We start from the raw sequence: 18,488 nt of genomic DNA, 5'->3' as shown, positions 1-18,488 counted from the left end.
GCATTGCCAAAACAAACAGTTAATAATAACCACAGTTAACATCTCCACCCTGACCGTCTGTGAGTCAGCATGTAGTGAGGGCTTTCCCTGACAGTTGGTTGGCTAGCATATTTATAGACAACATATGTGAGTATTTTAGGAAACAGGGATCACGGCTGTACTCAGCAAGGGCTTCCCCTGGGCTGGCTGGCAGGAAGTATTTATGGACTACCATGGTGTGTGTGTATACGTGTGTGTGCTCTTTAAGAAACAGGCAGGGGATCACCACAGCAGATATTTGTATGTAGAAGGAAACGCAAGGATATTCCCCCCCCCCCAAATGTTTAGATCTTAATTAGCATGATCAGTGCAACGTTGTAATAATAATAATAATAATGCATTAATAATAATAATTGATTAAACTTCTATAGCGCTTTCATAACAGCTAGCTAGCTAGCCCTCCATGCCATTGACCTGCCAGACAATCTGCAAATCTGTGGGTCAAAACCACCAGATATATGCAATATAAACTAAATGTTACCAAAAACAAAACATGTGATAAAAAACAACAATAAAAACCCTTGAACATATCTAAATATGTACATATTTACAGAGCTCGTACCATTATGCAATTAAAAGAGAACATGTATATTTCATGAGGGTGGCAGGTAGCTTAGTGGTTAAGAGCATTGTGCCAGTAACCGAAAGGTTGCTGGTTCTAATCCCCGAGCTGACTAGGTGAAACATCTGTCGATGCCCCTTGAGCAAGGCACTTAACCCTAATTGCTCCTCTAAGTTGCTCTGGATAAGAGCGTCTGCTAAATGACAAAAATATTAAAATAATGATATGCATAACAAATTTAAATGAGTTGTAGGCTGGATAGCTTTGTCAGCATTGGCCTACAAAACACATAACAGAGGCTTCACACTTTTATTACAAGGCTATACATATAATCTACAGTGGTGGGAGAGGTTGGAATGAAGGCCAAACTGTCAGTCAAAACAGAGTAGATAAATGGTGTCAGAAGGCAGTTTTTGGAGCAGTGAGCAGTTACATACTCTGTAAACTTATATTTACTTGCAAGTTTTGTGACAACTGTGGTTCTGAAACACAATGGCCACCCACCAGGCTGACTACATTGAAGACGCATGTCAGATCTCAGAACGCCTGGATTGATGTTCAATGGCACACAACCATTGGTTGATGCAACGCCACCAATAAGAGTCTCTGGAACCACGATCATATATGACCTAAAGAGAAAGGTCCTGCCCCCAGGGACATGGAGTCTGAGGTCAAGTTGATCAGACACATTGGTCCCACACTGATGTCATTTAACGTTGTGATTTTGAACAGATTTTGTGTTCAACATGTAAATAGGAAGAAGGAAGTGGATTATGAATAGGTTCTGAAAGAGGAAGAATTAACTTCTTGAGAAAGGAAGGTTAGCTAGAAAGTCACAGTCTATATACAACATTATTGTAGCTATTAGAAAGCTATTGGGGTGATTACTCAACAAACTAGAACAATAAAACACAGATTTTGGGATTTTCACAACGTTTAATCCATAGAAGGGTCCTTTGGAGGAAGGATTGTTGACATATATATGACATTTATATCTTAAAGCATAAATTAGAAATAATTAATTAAAGTTGGAACATTTGTGACTTTTAACGACCCTGTTCTCAACATTGATCATTGGCCATCTAGTGGATTGGGCGGTCACTTGTCCTGACTCTTCCAAAAGGCTTGGCTAGGACGAGTCTCCTGCTCCCCCAGAGACGCTTGTGTTCCAACAGCTGCAGCTGAAGGGAGGTTGTGGGATTCCCAGTATTTGACTGGTCTGTTTAATGGCCATATCAGGTATAAGTCTGTTCCATATATGGTCATATCCTCTGGTGCACGGCTCAAATGGCATCAGATCTGCCAATAAACCAAAGGCAAATGACTTTAGATATGTTGCTGTGGAAGCTGGATGTATTTCTGACACACCCATTTCTGAACATGGCCATATTGGGATTGTAAATGATCTGTTGCTTTGGTTCGCTTCTTGTACCTCTGCTATCGACTGTATGGGATCAAATTGGAGTTTCATGAACAGTTCAGCAGATGTGGTTTGATACCATCTCTATGACGGAGGGTCATAAGGAAATCCCAAACGACTTCAGGCTGCATGTATTTCTGACAGACAGTTTTGGATCATGGCCATGTTTTGAGAAGGTCACTGGCAGGAGGTAATCATTTTGGAGTTGTTTGTCTTAAGATCTGTAAAGCTTGCTGAAAAACACAACAGCTCCACATTTGATCCAAGTGTTTATCCTTGTAAATGTATTAGATTAATATTAAATTTAACCCTCCATTAACTTCACACTGCATGCTGAAAGGTGAAGACCTCATACCTGTACTGGAGACCACATAGAGATCCGATACAGGCCAGCACATTATTTTGACCTTATTAGTCGACCATGAGGTCCTCACATTGCTGACACCGTAATAGATTTACAGTGAGATATGTGACCTGGAAAAAAAGATCTGAATTATCAGAGCCAAGCTTAGTTGTTTTGTGGATCCATGGCACAACATGTGACATTTCATATCCAGATTTAGATTTTTACTGGCTGTGACATTTGAATGGATTGAATCATGAAAATAATTCTGACGTGAGCCAAGGCGCTGTGGTGTCTCAGGCAAACTCCTGTCTGTGGTGATAAAACTACTTTGCGAGCACAGACTGAGTCGTTTAAAGAACCCTTCAAATGTATTGGATCAAGAGTTACCATTCGGTTCCCCCATGGGCCCATTTGTAAAAAACAGTTTTATAATGACAGTTTACTCAACTGCTTAATGACATCTGGCAGTTAATAACAGTATATCAGGGGCCTGCAACTCCTGTTCTGGACAGCCCATCTACATGGGGTGCAGGCTCTTGTTCCACCCAGCACTAACACAGCAGGTTCCGCTAAATCAACTTCTTGTGAAGGGCCATGCCACTCCTACAGGACTGTTCTATTATTACACTGAAAGATACTAATCTTATTAGTAGTTTTGTTTATTCTTTCTCTGAAAAATGCTGTCCCACCTTTTGATGTCACCACGGAAACACAAACATTAAAAGACTGTAGAATGAATGTGCCTTAAGCCACACCCCTACAAATATCACCGGGTGATGGGATTGGACCCCCTCCAGCATGGACATATCGTGAGTAGTCTGTCTGACAAAATTTTGGAGAACATTTGTGAGCAAGTTGGTAAATGTTCATGAATTTTGAAGAAGTGTCACTACTGAACAGCTAATATATAAAGAAATATGTAAAGTATCGTTTTGTGACTAAAATGTATGTTTTCTGGGATGTACATCTGTCCAAATGAAAGATAGCCAGCCATTTGTTAGCCAAAGGGATTCTTTAGAAAAGTATAGTAGTTAACCACTTAGATTATAAAGCAACATAAATGACAACTTAATGTATTTAGATTTTTTTTTTTTTCATACAGCTTTAGTTATATGGATGAGCTATGTCCAGAATACAATATGTACAGCAGTAGTTATATAGGATGAGCTATGTCCAGAATACAGTATATACAGCAGCAGTTATATAGGATGAGCTATGTCCAGAATACAATATGTACAGCAGTAGTTATATGGATGATCTATGTCCAGAATACAGTATGTACAGCAGTAGTTATATGGATGAGCTATGTCCAGAATACAGTATGTACAGCAGTAGTTATATGGATGATCTATGTCCAGAATACAGTATGTACAGCAGCAGTTATATGGATGAGCTATGTCCAGAATACAGTATGTACAGCAGTAGTTATATGGGATGAGCTATGTCCAGAATACAGTATGTACAGCAGTAGTTATATGGGATGAGCTATGTCCAGAATACAGTATGTACAGCAGTAGTTATATGGATGAGCTATGTCCAGAATACAGTATGTACAGCAGCAGTTATATGGGATGAGCTATGTCCAGAATACAGTATGTACAGCAGTAGTTATATGGATGAGCTATGTCCAGAATACAGTATGCATAGTCACTTTAACTCTACCCACATGTACATATTACTTCAACTACCTCAACTAGCCGGTGCCCCCGCACATTGACTCTGCACCGGTACCCCCCTGTCAAGGGGTGCTGAAGGTGGGTGTGGTGCATGAATCAAGCGCAGGACGCAGAAGCTCAGTCCAAAAGACTTTAGTGCAATAATCACGTAGAAAATAAGCACAATAAGCCCGAAGGCGAAATCACGGCGCACACAGGCGTCAAACAAACGGCGCACTAACATGTGCGAAAACCCTCTCCAAAACACTGGAGGGAAGTACGTAGCTCCAACACGAAAACAGAAGAGCAATCACACACAAAGACAAACACAACCAACGAGAACTAAATAGGACACTAACGAGGACTAACAAGACACAGGTGTACAACATAAAGACAAAACCAAACAAACATGAAACATCGATCGGTGGCAGCTAGTACTCCGGGGACGACGACCGCCGAAGCCTGCCCGAACCAGGAGGAGGAGCAGCCTCGGCCGAAACCGTGACACCCCCAGTATATATAGCCTCCCTACTGTTATTTTATTTTACTTCTGCTCTTTTTTTCTCAACACTTTTTTTTGTTGTTGTTTTATTTGTACTTTTTTTGTTAAAAAGAAATGCACTGTTGGTTAAGGGCTGTAAGTAAGCATTTCACTGTAATGTCTGCACCTGTTGTATTCGGCGCACGTGGCCAATAAAATTTGATTTGATTTGATTTGATGTCCAGAATACAGTATGTATAGCAGTAGTTATATAGGATGATCTATGTCCAGAATACAGTATGTACAGCAGTAGTTATATAATAATAATAATAATAATAATATGCCATTTAGCAGACGCTTTTATCCAAAGCGACTTACAGTCATGCGTGCATACATTTTTGTGTATGGGTGGTCCCGGGGATCGAACCCACTACCCTGGCGTTACAAGCGCCGTGCTCTACCGGCTGAGCTAGAGAGGACCAGAATACAGTATTATATAGGATGAGCTATGTCCAGAATACAATATGTACAGCAGTAGTTATATAGGATGAGCTATGTCCAGAATACAGTATGTACAGCAGTAGTTTTATAGGATATATTTATTTATATTCAACTTTATTTAGCTAGGCAAGTCAGTTAAGAACAAATTCTTATTTACAATGGCGGCCTACCAAAAAAGGCAAAAGGTGTTCAACAAAGTACTGAGTAAAGGGTCTGAATACTTATGTAAATGTGATATTAAAATGTTCCTATTTTTGCTTTGTCATTATGGGGAATTTTGTGTAGATTGATGAGGGGGGGACAATTTTATCCACTTTAGAATAAGGCTGTAAAGTAACTAAATGTGGAAAAAGTGAAGGGGTGTGAATACCTTCCGTGTTTATGATGGAGGTTTTCTGAAATTACAATGCAACAATTCTACATGTAGCTCCATTCATTGGCAGCACCTGATGCGCTTATCAACAAGCTCAGCACATGGGAAACGTTGCTGCTGCCCCCTGGGGGAATGGAGTGTGGAAGTGTAACCTAGATGGCGTGTCTGTCTATGTCCTAACATTAACCTTCCCCCTATATCATAACAAGACATTTTATACCAAGGTTTGTCTATGTTGAAAATTGGTTACAATGATGACATAATCCTGGGGTTGAAATGTCACCCTCAAAACAACAGTTTACGTTGATTGCTTTTTTCAAATCCAATGTATTTTCCATGTAGATTCCATGTCACAATACGTTGACAAATTAGGTTGAAACAACGTTGTTTCAACCAGTTTGTGCCCAGTGGGATTTTACTATACTCAAAACAAAGGACAAAGAACAGAGAATGAAGTTGCCTTTTTATCTACAACCCAATAACAAAATATGCCTTTAGAATCTTTAACATTAACCACAATAAAGCTGGAAAAGTTTACTTGAAAACATACAAATAGGTCATCTTTACTTTAACGCTGGTTCTCAAGTCTGGCCCAAAGCATTCATCGACATCTAGACAAGGACAAAACATGTTAGATACATTGATTATGGAATCTCAGTCATACAAATAGAATTGCAGATGAATGAAGGCCTACCTTCAACATGACATGCAGAAACACAGACACAGCACATGGCCCAACAGAATTTCAGGTCAGATGGCTTCCAAGATGGCCGATACCATTTTATAGGGTTACAGAGGTATTCATTCCTGCCACTTAGTGGTGGACCTCTAACAACATCCTACCTGCTACATGTTTATCCTGGAAGTCTCCTAAGTTTGTAGCTATATGTTACAGTGCCTTGCAAAAGTATTCATCCCCCTTGGCATTTTTCCTATTTTGTTGCATTACAACCTGTCATTTCAATTGATTTTTATTTGGATTTCATGTAATGGACATACACAAAATAGTCCAAATTGGTGACGTGAAATGAAAAAAATAACTTGTTTCAAAAAATTCAAAAAAATAAATAACGGAAAAGTGGTGCGTGCATATGTATTCACCCCCTTTGCTATAAGACCCTAAATAAGATCTGGTGCAACCAATTACCTTCAGAAGTCACATAATTAGTTAAATAAAGTCCACATGTGTGCAATCTAAGTGTCACGTGATCTGTCACATGATCTCAGTATATATACACCTGTTCTGAAAGGCCCCAGAGTCTGCAACACCACTAAGCAAGGGGCACCACCAAGCAAGCGGCACCATGAAGACCAAGGAGCTCTCCAAACAGGTCAGGGGCAAAGTTGTGGAGAAGTACAGATCAGGGTTGGGTTATAAAAAAATATCAGAAACTTTGAACATCCCACGGAGCACTATTAAATCCATTATTAAAAAATTGAAAGAATTTGGCACCACAACAAACATGCCAAGAGAGGGCCGCCCACCAAAACTCACGGACCAGGCAAGGAGGGCATTAATCAGAGAGGCAACAAAGAGACCAAAGATAACCCTGAAGGAGCTGCAAAGCTCCACAGCGGAGATTGGAGTATCTGTCCATAGGACCACTTTAAGACGTACACTCCACAGAGCTGGGCTTTACGGAAGAGTGGCCAGAAAAAAGCCATTGCTTAAAGAAAAAAATAAGCAAACACGTTTGGTGTTCGCCAAAAGGCATGTGGGAGACTCCCCAAACATATGGAAGAAGGTAAATTGAGCTTTTTGGCCATCAAGGAAAACGCTATGTCTGGCGCAAACCCAACACCTCTCATCACCATCCCCACAGTGAAGCATGGTGGTGGCAGCATCATGCTGTGGGGATGTTTTTCATCGGCAGGGACTGGGAAACTGGTCAGAATTGAAGGAATGATGGATGGCGCTAAATACAGGGAAATTCTTGAGGGAAACCTGTTTCAGTCTTCCAGAGATTTGAGACTGGGACGGAGGTTCACCTTCCAGCAGGACAATGACCCTAAGCATACTGCTAAAAGCAACACTTGAGTGGTTTAAGGGGAAACATTTAAATGTCTTGGAATGGCCTAGTCAAAGCCCAGACCTCAATCCAATTGAGGATCTGTGGTATGACTTAAAGATTGCTGTACACCAGCGGAACCCATTCAACTTGAAGGAGATGGAGCAGTTTTGCCTTGAAGAATGGGCAAAAATCCCAGTGGCTAGATGTGCCAAGCTTATAGAGACATACCCCAAGAGACTTGCAGCTGTAATTGCTGCAAAAGGTGGCTCTACAAAGTATTGACTTTGGGAGGGTGAATAGTTATGCACGCTCAAGTTCTTATTTCTTGTTTGTTTCACAAGAAAAACGTATTTTGCATCTTCAAAGTGGTAGGCATGTTGTGTAAATCAAATGATACAATCCCCCCAAAAATCCATTTGAATTCCAGGTTGTAAGGCAACAAAATAGGAAAAATGCCAAGGGGGGTGAATACTTTCGCAAGCCATTGTATGTCCATTCCCTTTACCTGGTCACCTGGCTCTACCTGGTAATTCATTCACCTTTATGTTGATGTGTTCCTAATATGTTTCCCTTGCAAGCCTCAACTCCAACTCCTAAACCTATATGTTTCCCTCTTGTTTCCCTACCAGACCACCACATCCTTCCACAACCTAACCTTCCTACCAGCTTTACAAGCCCCAACTCTTAAACCCTAATCAACCTCCATTCTAAACCCTCTCCCCATGTGCTCTGTGTTCCTGTTCAACTGTGTAATAAATAACCTGGATTCCTAATCTCCGTCTCCTCATTGCATTCTGACCAATGTGCCATGGTGGCAGCAGAAATCCTAAACCTGTAAGTTCTATAGAAAACATCTTAAACGCAGCCCTTCCTTCGTTTTACAACTAACCATAATCTTCCATTTAGCCCGTAATTACTTGAAATCAGACCCAGTATGTTAGTGTTGGAGTGAAATAATTACAATTCCGTTAATTCAGGAAGTAAACTGAAATAAAAAATGTTCACAAGGCTTTTAAATGAGAAATAATTTCAGTTCGCTTCCTGAATTGACCTGGAATGACCCCAGCCCTGATCTCATTGCAGAGCTCACTGCATTGTGAGGAGACCAAGGCTGTAAAGTCAGTTAAGGTCTTTGTGGCAAAATGCACAGTTGTCTAGTTGGGTATGACAGCTGTACATATTCCTCTGACACTGATCTAAGGTCAGTTTTATCCCGGAGGGTAAGTTCCGCCCAGAGCAAGTTTGGAGCTAAACATTAAAATTTTAGTCATTTAGCAGACGCTCTTATCCAGAGCGACTTACAGTTAGTGAGTGCGTAAAACATATTTCATACTGGCCCCCCGTGGGAATCGAACCGACAAACATGGCGTTGCAAACGCCATGCTCTACCAACTGAGCTACATGGGACTACATGTCCCTCAAATACAAAAACACAGGTCATATATCATGCAAGATCTTTGCACATTAAAATAACTGAACCTCTGCATGGTGCTAATGTTCTCTCCACCCACAAACATGGCAAGTAAATATCTGGTCTAATAACAGTGGCATCGGTGCCAGAATTAGGCTGTGTTGGCAGATATACCAAACAATAAACCTTGGCTGCAGTGAAGACGAGAGCACAGTCCAAGAAATGAAAAGGCCTTGATGGGGTCCTTCCAGATGGTCAGCCCCCTGCTCAACTACTGCATCCGTCAGCTATGGGTCTTCTTGTACTGATGTGCTGGGTGGACACTGAAACTGAACAAACAGGGTGTATTCAGGGAGGTGAAATGTTCTGAACATTGCTGATAGAAAGGTATTGAATAGAGATGACACGATTCCCTATTCTACCTGACAGACAGTCATATCTGTTCTTCACAATACATTTCTATCTGAATATTCTGTAAGGTTTTACACTATTAAAGATTAATTTGGCTGCACCATATTAGACAAAAAGAGCATTTAAACAACGATTTGAATGCAAAGGTTTGAAAGCAGAAGAGATGTGATCGACAATGAAGAATGCGAAACTTGTTCAATTACATGCATAAACATTTTTTTCAACCAATGTTACTGCAAGATGCTAGAGCTTTCTTTTAGAAATATATAAAAACTGTCATGTAAAGGATTCATTGAAATGCAATTTAAATGTAAAGGAATCTGTTACTTTATTGTAACTGTTCCCTATTCATTTTATATCAGTTTTATTGAAGCCAGCTCAGCTGCTAAGCGGTTTACTTCAGAGTGTAATAAAAGTTTGAGGCAGTTATATCGCTGTCAGCAATATGAGTGGATAAGATGGTTGAAATACTGGCATGGTGTTCTGTAAGTCATAAGAATCCTACTGGACCGTTTTAGCCAACTGAAATGTGAGACAAATAAAAGCTCCTTCAGAATCTTTAATAGATCGTACTGTAGATATAAAACGACACATTAGATTTAACAGTTTTATAAGCTGTTATTGAAAGCCTAAATGTTTCTGGTCTAGCTTTTAAATATGAATTTAATATGGTTCCACCAGGCTGATAAATCAAACTAAGCAAAGCACGAGGTAACATCCAACTCCGTCACAAGCATGTGGTAAGGAGACAGTTCAGATGTGTTTACAAGCTAAATTATAGAAATAATAGGTGAACATATATACAAAGTTGTTGATGAGGATTAATGCCACTAAAATGGAACTAAATAAGGTCAGATTAGTCTTCGTCTTGATGTTCTTCTATATACAGTACCAGTCAAGTTTGGACACAGGGGTTTTTCTTTATTTTTACTATTTTCTACATTGTAGAATAATAGTGAAGACATCAAAACAATGAAATAACACATATGGAATCATGTAGTAACCAAAAAAGTGTTAAACAAATCAAAATATATTTTAGATTCTTCAAAGTAGCCACCCTTTGCATTAATGACAGCTTTGCACACTCTTGGCATTCTCTCAACCAGCTTAACCTGGAATGCTTTTCCAACAGTCTTGAAGGAGTAACCATTTTTTTACATTTTAGTCTTATCCAGAGCGACTTACAGTTAGTGAGTGCATACATTTTTTATACTGGCCCCCGTGGGAATCGAGGCCCTACATATGCTGAGCACTTGTTGGCTGCTTTTCCTTCACTCTGCTGTCCAACTCATCTACCAACTGAGCTACATCCCTCCCCTACCCTGGACGACACTGGGCCAATTGTGCGCCGCCCCATGGGTCTCCCGGTCGTGGATTCGAACCAGGATCTCTAGTGGCACAGCTAGCACTGCGATGCAGTGCCTTAGACCACTGCGCCACTCGGGAGGCCCAACAAATGCTGAGCACTTGTTGGCTGCTTTTCCTTCACTCTGCTGTCCAACTCATCCCAAACCATCTCATTTGGGTTGAGGTCGGGTGATTGTGGAGGCCAGGTCATCTGATGCAGCACTCCGTCACTCTCCTTCTTGGTCAAATAGCCCTTACACAGCCTGGAGGTGTGTTGGGTCATTGTCCTGTTGAAAAACAAATGACAGTCCCACTAAGCGCAAACCAGATGGGATGGCGTATCGCTTCAGAATGCTGTGGTAGCCATGCTAGAATTCTAAATAAATCACAGACAGTGTCACCAGCAAAGCACGCCCACACCATCACACCTCCTCCTCCATGCTTCACAGTGGGAACCACACATGCGGAGATCATCCGTACACCTACTTTGCGTCTCACAAAGACACGGCGGTTGGAACCAAAAATCTCACATTTGGACTCATCAGACCAAAGGACAGATTTCCACCGGTCTAATGTCCATTATTCGTGTTTCTTGGCCCAAGCAAGTCTCTTCTTATTATTGGTGTCCTTTAGTAGTGGTTTCTTTGCAACAATTCAACCATGAAGGCCTGATTCACGTAGTCTCCTCTGAACAGTAGATGTTGAGATGTATCTGTTACTTGAACTCTTTGAAGCATTTATTTGGGCTGCAATTTCTGAGGCTGGTAACTCTAATGAACTTCTCCTCTGCAGTAGAGGTAACTCTGGGTCTTCCTTTCCTGTGGCGGTCCTCATGAGAGCCAGTTTCATCATAGCTCTTGATGGTTTTTGTAACTGCACTTGAAGACATTTTCAAAGTTCTTGAAATGTTCCGGATTGACTGACCTTCATGACTTAAAGTAATGATGGACTGTCGTTTCTCTTCGCTTATTTGAGCTGTTCTTGCCATAATATGGACTTGGTCTTTTACCAAATAGGGCTATCTTCTGTATACCACCCCTACCTTGTCACAACACAACTGATTGGCTCAAACGCATTAAGAAGGAAATAAATTCCACAAATTAACTTTTAACAAGGCACACCTGTTAATTGAAATGCATTCCAGGTGACTACCTCATGAAGTTGGTTGAGAGACTGCCAAGAGTGTGCAGAGCTGTCATCAAGGTAAAGGGTGGCTACTTTGAAGAATCTCAAATATAAAATACATTTTGATTTGTTTAACAATTTTTGGGTTACTACATGATTCCATATGTCAATCTTCTCTATAGAGCAGTGTGGACAAAGGTAAAATCTGGAGTACAGTGGCATATCCCATCCCTGCATTGAGGTACGTTTTCCGACCCATCTGTCTTAATATAATCATGATTGCATTCTGACCACAGTGCAGTTCAGTGTAAACAAATGTAATGGTAGGGTCGGTATCTTCTGCCAACAATAGCCCCCAAGTAAGCTCGCTAGCTACTAACAAAGGTGGTGGTAAATGCTTTGCCGACTTCGTCTCTGCAAGTAACAAAAAAAGCTAGCTAGCTAACGCTAACACTAGATCAGTTATTGGCCATCAGTACACCTTATTCCACCAATTTGGCTTTCACTGACGATTGAAAATGGAAGCCTGGCTTTATTCACACTCATAAATAGTTCAACAGATCATAAACTCACCTTTAAAATAGTCCTTGTCGTCAGTTGATTGGCTGAGTAATGACTTAGCTGAGTAAGGACATGCGAGGAAAGCCAGCAGGATTGTAAACTTCCGCAGTGTTCTAAAATCGGAAGTGACTTTATATTTAGTGGCTAGCTAGCCAACGTTTAATTATTGCTGCGTTATGAAAGGAACTAGACACGGACACGAATGATCTGCTTAGTGTGTTAACACACTATTGGTGGTTTGTTGTGACCAAGTGTTGGTGCTAAACTGTGTGTTATTGGATGCTAGCATGCTAGTTAGCTATGGTGTCATAGTTAGCTAGCTGAATAAAGTGGGTTGAGTCTATTCCTTTAAACATTGAACCGCTGTGGTTCACAACAATTCTGATTTCTAAAGGTGGAAGTTGGGAGAGTTTTTGTTCGGGTGGTTCAGTGAAACAATTATAGTTTCTGAGGTAGAAGTTTTTGGTGAGGAAGGCCCTGCTCTCTCCTCTCCCAGATGTTTAGTTCATTTCATTCCGATCTCCTCTGCATTATTGTAGCCATTTGCTACAGCCTGTCAACTATGCCTCTGCCTATCCCTGTTCTCTCCTCTCTGCACAGGCTACACAAACGCCCCACACCGCGTGGCTGCTGCCTCTCTAACCTGGTGGTCCCTGCACGCACCCCACACCTGGAGTTCCAGGTCTCAGGCTGCTACTCCTACTGCTCTCTCCTCGTCTGACCATGTGTTCTCGCATACCCCGAGAGCATCTGGTCAGAGGGGTGGTGGCACAGGAATCCTCATCTCTCCCAAGTGGACATTCTCAATTTTTCCCCTAACCCATCTGTCTATCTCCTCATTTGAATTCCATGCTGTCACAGTCACTAGCCCATTTAAGCTTAATATCCTTGTCATCTATCGCCCTCCAGGTTCTCTTGGAGAGTTCATCAATGAGCTTGACGCCTTGATAAGTTCCTTTCCTGAGGATGGCTCACCCCTCACAGTTTTGGGGGATTTCAACCTCCCTATGTCCACATTTGACTCATTTCTCTCTGCCTCCTTCTTTCCACTCCTCTCCTCTTTTGACCTCACCCTCTCACCGTCCCCCCCTACTCACAAGTCAGGCAATATGCTTGACCTCATCTTTACTAGATGCTGCTCTTCTACTAATCTCACTGCAACTCCCCTCCATGTCTCCGACCACTACTTTGTTTCCTTTTCTCTCTCGCTCTCCTCCCACACTACTCACTCTGCCCCTACACAGATGGTAATGCGCCGCCGCAACCTTCGCTCTCTCTCTCCCACTACTCTCTCCTCTTCCATCCTATCATCTCTTCCCTCTGCTCAATCCTTCTCCCTCCAATCTCCTGATTCTGCCTCCTCAACCCTCCTCTCCTCCCTTTCTGCATCCTTTGACTCTCTGTGTCCCCTATCCTCCCGGCCGGCTCGGTCCTCCCCTCCAGCTCCGTGGCTTAATGACTCATTGCGAGCTCACAGAACAGAGCTCCGGGCAGCGGAGCGGAAATGGAAGAAAACTAAACTCCCTGCCGACCTGGCATCTTTTCACTCCCTCCTCTCTACATTTTCTTCATCTGTTTCTGCTGCTAAGGCCACTTTCTACCACTCTAAATTCCAAGCATCTGCCTCTAACCCTAGGAAGCTCTTTGCCACATTTTCCTCCCTGCTGAATCCCCCCCCCCCCCCCCCCTCTCTCTCTGTGGATGACTTCGTCAACCACTTTGAAAAGAAGGTTGAGGACATCCGATCCTCGTTTGTTAAGTCTAATGACACTGCTGGTCCTACTCACACTGCCCTACCCTATGCTTTGACTTCTTTCTCCCCTCTCTCTCCAGATAAAATCCTGCGACTTGTGACTGCAGGCCGCCCAACAACCTGCCCGCTTGACCCCATCCCCTCCTCTCTTCTCCAGACCATCTCCGGTGACCTTCTCCCCTACCTCACCTCGCTGATCAACTCATCCTTGACCGCTGGCCATGTCCCTTCCGTCTTCAAGAGAGCGAGAGTTGCTCCCCTTCTCAAAAAACCAACACTCGATCCCACTGATGTCAACAACTACAGACCAGTATCCCTTCTTTCTTTTCTTTCCAAAACTATTGAGCGTGCCGTCTTTAGCCAACTCTCTTGCTATCTCTCTCAGAATGACCTTCTTGATCCAAACCAGTCAGGTTTCAGGACTGGTCATTCAACTGAGACTGCTCTTCTCTGTGTCACGGAGGCTCTCCGCACTGCTAAAGCTAACTCTCTCTCCTCTGCTCTTGTCCTTCTAGACCTGTCTGCTGCCTTTGATACTGTGAACCATCAGATCCTCCTCTCCACCCTCTCCGAGCTGGGCATCTCCGGCGCGGCTCACTCCTGGATTGCGTCCTACCTGACCGGTCGCTCCTACCAAGTGGCGTGGCGAGAAGCTGTCTCCGCACCACATGCTCTCACCACTGGTGTCCCCCAGGGCTCAGTTCTAGGCCCTCTCCTTTTCTCCCTATACACCAAGTCACTTGGCTCTGTCATATCCTCACATGGCCTCTCCTATCATTGCTACGCTGACGATACACAACTAATCTTCTCCTTTCCCCCTTCTGATAACCAGGTGGCGAATCGCATCTCTGCATGTCTGGCAGACATATCAGTATGGATGACGGATCACCACCTCAAGCTGAACCCTGGCAAGACGGAGCTGCTCTTCCTCCCGGGGAAGGACTGCCCGTTCCATGATCTCGCCATCACGGTTGACAACTCCGTTGTGTCCTCCTCCCAGAGTGCGAAGAGCCTTGGCGTGACCCTGGACAACACCCTGTCGTTCTCCGCTAACATCAAGGCGGTGACCCGCTCCTGCAGGTTCATGCTCTACAACATTCGGAGAGTACGACCCTGCCTTACACAGGAAGCGGCACAGGTCCTAATCCAGGCACTTGTCATCTCCCGTCTGGATTACTGCAACTCGCTGTTGGCTGGCCTCCCTGCCTGTGCCATTAAACCCCTACAACTCATCCAGAATGCCGCAGCCCGTCTGGTGTTCAACCTTCCCAAGTTCTCTCACGTCACCCCCCTCCTCCGCACACTCCACTGGCTTCCAGTTGAAGCTCGCATCCGTTACAAGACCATGGTGCTTGCCTATGGAGCAGTGAGGGGAACGGCACCTCTGTACCTTCGGGCTCTGATCAGTCCCTACACCCAAACGAGGGCATTGTGTTCATCCACCTCTGGCCTGCTGGCTCCCCTTCCTCTGCGGAAGCATAGTTCCCGCTCAGCCCAGTCAAAACTGTTCGCTGCTCTGGCACCCCAATGGTGGAACAAGCTCCCTCACGACGCCAGGACAGCGGAGTCACTCACCACCTTCCGGAGACATTTGAAACCCCACCTCTTTAAGGAATACCTGGGATAGGATAAAGTAATCCTTCTACCCCCCCCCCCCCCCCCCCCCCAAAAAAAAATAATTGTAAAGTGGTTATCCCACTGGCTATAGGGTGAATGCACCAATTTGTGAGTCGCTCTGGATAAGAGCGTCTGCTAAATGACGTAAATGTGCCCTTGAGCAAGGCACTTAACCCTAATTGCTCCTGTAAGTCGCTCTGGATAAGAGCGTCTGCTAAATGACTAAAATGTAAAATGTAAATGTAATATTTATGCTGCCATCAGTGAGCTAGCTACTACTGTATGTAGTTAGCAACTGAACGTTTTTCCAGTAAATAAAAATATATAAAGCATCTGCGAATGATATTCTTGATACATTGCATCCCTAAGGACTACTGCCATTACCCGAACAATAGAGAATGAAATAGCTAAACACTATGAAAAGGCCAGGCCAGTCACTGATATACAAGCTAACAGTGCTAGCTAGACTCGTTAGCAGTGGTGTGTGGCTGTTTTGTTTGCTTCAGTGCTGCTAACATCAGAAGCTGGCCTTTTTCTTGAATCCTGAAGTGGCAACATGTTCACAATATACAATTATCATCATGCCAGCTTTATTTCAAAATATAATACTCAAACACAACTCTCCAAAGCATTAAGATTTAAGATAAAGATCACTTTATTTGTAAATTGTACATACATAAGGTCCAACTGAAATGTGATTTCTGCTTTATCCCAACCCTCCCAGAGACACACATACAGTGCATTCGAAAAGTATTCAGACCCCTTGACCACATTTTGTTACGTTACAGCCTTATTCTAAAAAAATTTAAAACAACATTTTCCTCATCAATACCCCATAATGACAAAGCAAAAACAGGTTTTAAGACATTTTAGCAAATTTATAATTGTTAAAAAAATGAAATATCACATTTACTCAGTACTTTGTTGAAGCACCTTTGGCAGCGATTACAGCCTCGAGGTATGACGCTACAAGCTTGGTACAGCTGTATTTGGGGAGTTTCTCCCATTCTTCTCTACAGATCCTCTCAAGCGCTGTCAGGTTGGATGGGGAGCGTCGCTGCACAGCTATTTTCAGGTCTCTCCAGAGATGTTCGATCGGGTTCAAGTCCGGGCTCTGGCTGGGCCACTCAAGGACATTCAGAGACTTGTCCTGAAGCCACTCCTGTGTTGTCTTGGCTTTGTGCTTAGGGTCATTGGAAGGTGAACCTTCACCCCAGTATGAGTTCCTGAGCGCTCTGGAGCAGGTTTCCATCAAGGATCTCTCTGTACTTTGCTCCGTTCATCTTTCCCTCGATCCTGACAAGTCTCCCAATCCCTGCCACTGTAAAACAACCCCACAGCATGACGCTGCCACCACCATGCTTCACTGTAGGGATGGTGCCAGGTTTCCTCCAGACGTGACGCTTGGCATTCAGGCCAAAGAGTTCAATCTTACAAGTACCCGCACATTTCATTTTCACTAGCTAAAACCAGTGTAACACTTAGTAATTACATTGTACTTAGGCAGATATTACATGTACTCTGTGGTGTTCTGGAATGGCCTGGAGGTTCATGTTGTCATAATGGGAAACGAACACATTAACTCACAGCCTATTAAAGCCTATTGAGCCACCAACCGTTGTAATCTCGGACACCCGTCCATTAGAGATGACAACCTTGTGACAGTTGTTACTGAATCAAATGCAGCCAACAAGAAAGGAAACACTAAATTAGTGAATACAGAGGAAACTTGCACATGTGTAACAAGCATGGTAACAAGCATTCGTTGTTACACCTCTGTAATTGCAGAACGCAATTACCACCAGTTGTATGTTGTTATTACAGTGTAACTAAGTTATTACAGTTTACTACAATACTTGTTAAAGTGTAATTGCACATGTAATAAAACAAAACGTTGAATGAAGTTAACATATTGCTATGTATAGGATTAATGTAAATGTAATGTAAATGTAAAGGAATCTGTTACTTTATTGTAACTATACCCTATTCATTTTATATCAGTTTTATTGAAGTCAGTTCAGTGGCTATGTGGTTAACTTCAGAGTGTAATTAAAGTCTGAGGCATTTATATCGCTGTCAGCAATATGAGTGGATAAGATTATTGAAATACTGGCATGGTGTTATGTAAGTCATAAGAATCCTTCTGGACCGTTTTAGCCAACTGAAATGTGAGACAAATAAAAGTGCATCCAGCATCTTAAGTAGATCATACTGTAGACAAATAACTACACATTAGATTTAAACAACAACGTAACCTGTCATTAAAAGCTTAAATGTTTCTGTTCTAGCTTTTAAATATTAATTTAATACGGGTCCACCAGGGTGATAAATCAAACTAAGCAAAGCACGAGGTAAAGGCCAACTCTGTCACAAGCATGAGGTGAGGAGACAGTTCAGATGTGTTTACAAGCTAAATAATATAAATAATAGGTGAACATATATACAAAGTTGTTGATGAGGATTAATGCCACTAAAATGGAACTAAATAAGGTCCGATTAGAATTCATGAAAATTGTTTTAGGTTAGTGGGGCAACATTCCATTACAGTATTTGAGGGTCAGTGGCAGTAACATTGGAATCAATTTGATGAATCAAACTTTTGATATTGTCATAATTATTAGTAATGACATCTCTCATTGACGTAAACTTCAGTGAAATTAAATTCAGAGACAAATGTGACATTAAAAAGTCATGTAATGGGAGTGTGTTGCTCCTGGAAGTGGGAGGCGCTAGTTAGGGACAGACACATAGAGGTCTCTCATCCAATTCATTTCCTTTCCCAGAGTGGTCCATAATTAACTTTTGCTTGGTTGGCACTTCCAACCAGATATAAGGAGGCTGAGGCCCCAGCATCCATAAGTCAGATACCTTCTT

The sequence above is a fragment of the Coregonus lavaretus genome (assembly GCF_964263955.1).
Source record: "Coregonus lavaretus genome assembly, contig: HAP1_SCAFFOLD_79, whole genome shotgun sequence".
Classification (NCBI taxonomy): domain Eukaryota; kingdom Metazoa; phylum Chordata; class Actinopteri; order Salmoniformes; family Salmonidae; genus Coregonus; species Coregonus lavaretus.
Note: the sequence above shows the minus strand (reverse complement) of the source record.